Here is a 6,503-nt window from a genome sequence, read left to right as displayed (position 1 = left end):
GAGGAGACCCCAGGTTCCCTGGTTACTGCTTAAAAGTACCACCCTCCTCTATCTCCATCCCCAATGAAAATACATAATACACTGCTGTAAGGATTTTGGTACCATATGCCTTTCACTTCAAGTATTTTATTTATTTATTTTTGGTGTGCATGTGTAAATAGATGTAGATAGCACTGCAGCACGGTAGCACTGTTGTTCCATTGTTCATCGATTTGCTCGAGCAGGCACCAGTAACGTCTCCATTCGTCCCTATCGCATGCTAGTGTAGCCCAATGGCATCTGCTCGCTCTAGGAACACGAAGTGAGACTTGTTGTTACTGTGTTTGGCATATCGAATACACCACGGGGGGCTTGCCAAGCTCTGCCGTGCAGATGGGGTACTCTCGGTAGCTTGCCAGGCTCTCCAAGAGGGATGGAGGAATGGAACCCAGGTCGGCTGTGTGCAAGGCAAACTCCCTACCCACTGTGCTATTGCTCCAATTTCTCTACCTATACCTCCAATTAGCACATGCAAACCATTTTCATGTTTTGAAACTGCTGAATGAAAAGGAACCATCTGTTTAGCTTTTCGCTGATTGTTCAAACAATACACAGTGGCTACAGACTTTTGGGACAGGGCTGAGGTGAGGCTATTATGGGTTGGTGCTGAAGGTTACTCCCAGTGCTGCTTGAAGGAGGATGCGGTGCTAGGGATTGACCCTGGGCCTACCAAATGCAAAGCGTGTCCACACACTGGAAGCTATTTCCTCTGTTCCTCATCCTTCTACTGGCACCTTCTCTTCAAAATAGAAACTAGGCAAGCAATGGCTTTGCTAGCTTGCTTGCTTCAAGTTCTTAAGATCTGAACCCTCTGCTCTAAGTATATAATTTACCAGTAGAGGGAGACAAAGAGCTTTCCATGACTGGGAATGCCTGCTTCCTGGAGGCTGGCCATAGTTTTCATTTCTTTATTTTATTTTATTTTTATTATTTTTTATTAGTGAAACTCCATGTGATACCGTTGTTGACCTTACAAATTTCTGTGCTTGGGTTTCAGTTATACAATGATTGAGTACCCATCCCTCCACCGGTGCCCATTCCCCACCTCCAATGCTCCCGGGATCCCTCCCACCCCCCCACCCCCCACCCTCCCATCCCACCCCATCCCTGTGGCAGGGCATTCCCTTTTGTTCTCTCTCTCCTTTTGGGTGCTGTGGTTTGCAAAAGAGGCACTGAGTGGCTATCATGTTCTGTCTATAATCAATTTTCAGCATGCATCTCTCATCCCGGGAGGGTCCTCTCAACATCCTTTACTTGGTGCTCCCTTTTCTATCTGAGCTGCCTTTTCCCCTAGCATGTGTGGCTGGCCTCCAAGCCATGGAGCAAACCTCCTGGTACTTATCTCGGCTATTCTTGGGTGTTAGTCTCCCAATTTGTTACTTCATATTCCCCAGATAAATGCAATCTTTCTATGCCAATCCCTCTCTTTCTGACTCATTTCGCTTAGCATGACACATTCCATGTAGTACCACTTGTACGTAAATTTCATGACTTCATCTTTTCTAACAGCTGCATAGTACTCCATTGTGTAGATATACCAAAGTTTCTTTAACCAGTCATCTGTTTTCGGGCACTCAGGTTTTTTCCAGATTTTGACTATTGTGAACAGTACAGTAATGAACGTAGAAGTGCAGATGTCATTTTGACTGTACCTTTTTGCCTCACCGGGATATATTCCCAGGAGTGGTATTGCTGGGTCAAATGGGAGCTCAATTTCTAATTTTTTGAGAACCGTCCATACTGTTTTCCAAAAGGGCTGAACCAGTCTGCATTCCCACCAGCAGTGAAGGAGAGTCCCTATCTCGCCACATCCACACCAACACTGGTTGCTTTTGTTCTTTTGGATGTGGGCCAGCCTCTGTGGTGTGAGATGATATCTCATTGTTGTTTTGATCTGCATCTCTCTGATGATTAGTGATGTAGAGCATTTTCTCATGTGCCTTTTAGCCATTCGGATTTCTTCTTTGGGAAAGTTTCTGTTCACTTCATCACCCCATTTTTTGATGGAGTTAGATGTTTTCTTCTTGTAGAGTTCAACCAGTGCTTTGTATGTCCTTGATATCAACCCTTTACCAGATGGGTATTGGGCAAATATCCTTTCCCATTCTGTCGATTGTCTTTGTATTCTGGTTATTGTATCTTTTGAGGTGTAGAAGCTTCTTAATTTAAGATAGTCCCATTTGTTTATGTCTGTTTCCACTTGGTTGGTCAGTGGAGTGTTGTCTTTGAAGATACCTTTAGCCTCAATATCCTGGAGGGTTTTCAAGCTCTCACTGTTTGCAGACGATATGATACTATATCTCGAGAATCCTAAAGCCTCTACCAAAAAACTCCTTTATATAATAGTCTTGTACAGTAAAGTCTCAGGCTATAAAATCAACACACAAAAATCGATGGCCTTCCTATATGCAAATAATGAGAGAGAGGAAAGATACATGAAAAAATAATCCCGTTCACAATTGTGCCCCAGAAAATCAGATACCTCGGAATCAGCCTAACTAAAGATGTAAAGGATCTCTACAATGAAAACTACAAAACGCTACTTCATGAAATAAAAAAGGACACAAGGAAATGGAAACACACCCCCTACTCATGGATAGGAAGAATCAACATCGTCAAAATGGCAATACTGCTGAAAGCCATAAACAGATTCAACGTGATCTCTAAAAGGATACCCATGAAATTCTTCAAAGAAATAGATCAAGCACTCCTGAAATTCATATGGAACAACAAATGCCCACGAATAGCTATAGCAATTCTTGGGAAAAAGACACGGGGAAGCATTACCCTCCCCAACTTAAAACTCTACTACAAAGCGGTAATAATTAAAACAGCATGGTACTGGAACAAAGCCAGGGCTGCAGACCAATGGAATAGGTTGGAATAGCTGTACACACAACCCCAAATGTATGAACATCTAATCTTTGATAAGGGAGCAAGAAATGTGAAGTGGAGCAAGGAAAGCCTCTTTAACAAATGGTGCTGGCATAACTGGACAACCACATACAAAAAAGGGCTTAGATCTTGACCTAACACCATGCACAAAAGTCAGATCAAAATGGATTAAAGATCTCAACATCAAACCAAAATCCATAAGATACAGTTTTCATTTTTTTAAAATTGAACTTGATCACTTGATCACTTGACTTCCCATTAATCATTGATTTACTCGAGCAGGTGCCAGTAACGTCTCCATTCGTCCCTGTCATGTGCTAGTGTAGCCCAATGGAGTCTGTTCATTCTAGGAACATGAAGAGCCTCAAACCGATCGTTCATGATCTTGTTGAAGAAGTCTGACCATCTGCTAGGTGGGTGGCCACGTGGTCTTTTGACACCCTGTGAAATCCATTCGGCAATGGCTCTAGTCCAGTGGTTGTCTCCAAATCTCATTACGTGTCCAGCCCATCTGATTTTCAACGCCTTGGCAAATGAGACAGCGTCCCTGATTCTTGACCATCGATGGAGGTTGGAACTCCGGATTCTTTCATTTGAGTGAAACATGATACTACAAGCATAGCTCTTTCAATTCCTCTTTGGGAGACCTGAATAGCATTCTCATCCTGTTTTCGTAGGGCCCAGGTCTCTGAGGCATATGTTAATGCAGAAAGAACAGTGGAATCAAGAGATGTGCCTGGAGCCAGAGGTTCTTCATCCTCTTAGCTATTTCTTTGACGCTCTTAAAGGCGTTCCAAGCCACTCTCTTCCTCCTGCACAACTCAGGTGCCAGGTCATTTGTTATGTTGACTTCTCAACCTAGGTACACATAACTGCTGCATTCGGAGATGGTTGTTCCGTTGAGAGCAAATGGAACGTCAGGAACGAGACTGTTTCTCATAAACATTGTTTCGTGAGATTCATCTGGAGTTCGACCTTTCCACATTCATGGTCGAAGTTGGCCAGCATTTGTGCCACTTGGCTATTGTTTGGTGTTATTAGAACAATGTCATCAGCAAAGCGGAGATGGTGTAGTTGCCTACCATCTATCTTCACTCCCATTCTTTCCCATTCCAGTCGTTGCATGACGTTTTCGAGGGTGGCACTGAAGAGTTTTGGTGAAATGGTATCACCCTGCTGAACCCCTCTCTTGACATCGATGATCACTTCTTTGAAGAATGGTGAGATCCTGGTAGTGAATCCATAATACAGCTTACAGAGGATTCTGATGTATTGAGTATGAATGCCCTGATTGGCTAGGGCTTCAATGACTGCTTCAGTCTCAACAGAGTCAAAGGCCTTCTTTAAATCAATGAATGTTAGACAGAGAGGCATTTTGAACTCCTGAGAAACCTCAATGAGCTTGGTTATCGTGTGGATATGGTCGATGGTGCTGAACCCTTTGTGGAACCAGGCTTGCTCACATGGTTGTCTTTCATCTAGTGTTCTGCCAATCCTATTCAGGATGACTCGAGTGAACAGCTTGTAGATGACAGACAATAGGCAGATTGGGTGATAGTTGCCAATGTTGTGGATGTCTCCCTTCTTGAACAGTAGTACGGTCCTGCTGGTTTTCTACTGGGATGGAAACTTGCATTCAGACAGGTAGCATGTGAAGAGCCGAGCCAGTGTATTGATGAGTACTGATGGCAGGTTCTTCAGGTGTTCAGGTATGACCTTGTCTGGGTCAGGTGCTGTTCATTTCTTTACCCACAAAATGGCATGTCAGATTTTGGAAGGGAGAACTTTGGGAATGACATATCCATGCTGCGAAATTTGGTTTGTGGGCAGGTGGACGTGGCTATCAAAGATGAAGAAGTCATGGATAATTTTCTCCATTGCCCTTCTGGAAGATATGATAGATCCATCAGAACGTCGGAGGGCAGTCATCTTGGTCTTGTAGTTGGCGAAGGACAGGTGGGCGTTACGAATGCTTTTCCAGGCTTCTGCCACATCTGCCAGCACTGCTGCTCTTCTCTCTTTGAGGTCTTCATTTATTGCTTCTCTGAACTGCTTTGTAAGCTCGGACGTTTGCTTGCAGTTGTCTGAGGCATGCACCAAACCACGTTGGCGAATAAGCTCAAGAGTTTTTAAAGACAGGCATTTTTTTGTGGCTATCTCTCTTGGCGTTTCTCACCCAATCATGGAGGTGCTGAACCAGTCGATCGTATTCCGCCCTCATGGCAGAGCCTGGCAAGCTATCCTTTGTGTATTCGCTATGCCAAAACCAGTAAAATTGAATTTAAAAATTAAAATAACTTTTTTATATAGCCATTGTGAATCACACCATAGAGTGTCTCAACACCAATCCATTCACCGGTGGACACTTCCATTGGTGGACACTAATGGCCCCCAGTTTACCTCCCACCCCCCAGCTTCTCAATTCTCTTCCTTACATCCACCTTCCTTCCTTCCTTCCTTCCTTCCTTCCTTCCTTCCTTCCTTCCTTCCTTCCTCTCTCTCTTTCTCCCTTTCTCCCTTTCTCCCTTTCTCCCTTTCTCCCTTCCTTCCTTCCTTCCTTCCTTCCTTCCTTCCTTCCTTCCTTCCTTCCTTTCTTCCTTCCTTTATCTCTCTCTTTCTCCCTTCCTTCCTTCCTTCCTTCCTTCCTTCCTTCCTTCCTTCCTTCCTTCCTTTCTCTCTTTCTCTTTTTCTTTCTTTCCTTTTTGGGTCACACCCGGCGGTGCACATGGGGTTAGTCTTGACTCTGCACTCAGGAATCACTCCTGGCGGTGCTCAGGGGACCATATGGGATGCTGGGAATTGAACCTGGGTGGGTTGCATGCAAGGAAAACACTCTACCCAATGTGCTATCACTCCAGCCCTCTTCTCCCCCGTCCCCCCCCCCCCCCCACACACACTGTCTTTCTTTCTTTCTGCACTGCGACTTACAGTATGTTACCAACAGGGTTTCATGCATAACACTTGGCTCCCTTTCCGTTCCCTCTCCTCCTTCTGGTTGAAAGTTTCCCTCCACCATCGTTGTAGCCTCTTTCTTGTCCTATCCCCCATCCCCCACAAGTGAAGTGGCATTTAGAAGTAGAATAACATGTCTGTTGTTAAAAATGTAGTATAAATTTACACAAAGATCATTTTGCATAGAAAACAAAGTGATATAAAAGACTCCTACATACGCCTTCATTCTCTCCACTGCCTCTCACTACAGGGATCCATTTTAATCAGTTTCTTCGCTTTGGGGGGAAAATGTAACTTTTTAAGTATAAAGTGACAGAGTGCAGATTTAAAAAAGTACAAGAGGAGGGCTGAGGAGATAGTGGCTGAAGCCTTGCATGAGGCCGCCCTGGGTTAGATCCCCAGCACCCTATATGGTCCCTGATCCCCACCAGCAGTGATCCTTGAGCTCAGAGCTAGGAGAAAGCCGAATGTGTCCCCTAAACAAAAGTCCTTCCTCCAATCTCTGTTCTCAGGGGCAACCTATGGAGTCATATTTCAACCTGAAACATTAGCTCCTGGCTTAATGCTAGGAATAAAGGAGATGAAGACTTGCCTCTTCAAATCCTCCTGCCACCATC

Source organism: Sorex fumeus, unplaced genomic scaffold, assembly GCF_029834395.1.
Source record: "Sorex fumeus unplaced genomic scaffold, SorFum_2.1 ptg000015l, whole genome shotgun sequence".
In the NCBI taxonomy this organism is placed as follows: Eukaryota; Metazoa; Chordata; class Mammalia; order Eulipotyphla; family Soricidae; genus Sorex; species Sorex fumeus.
Note: the sequence above shows the minus strand (reverse complement) of the source record.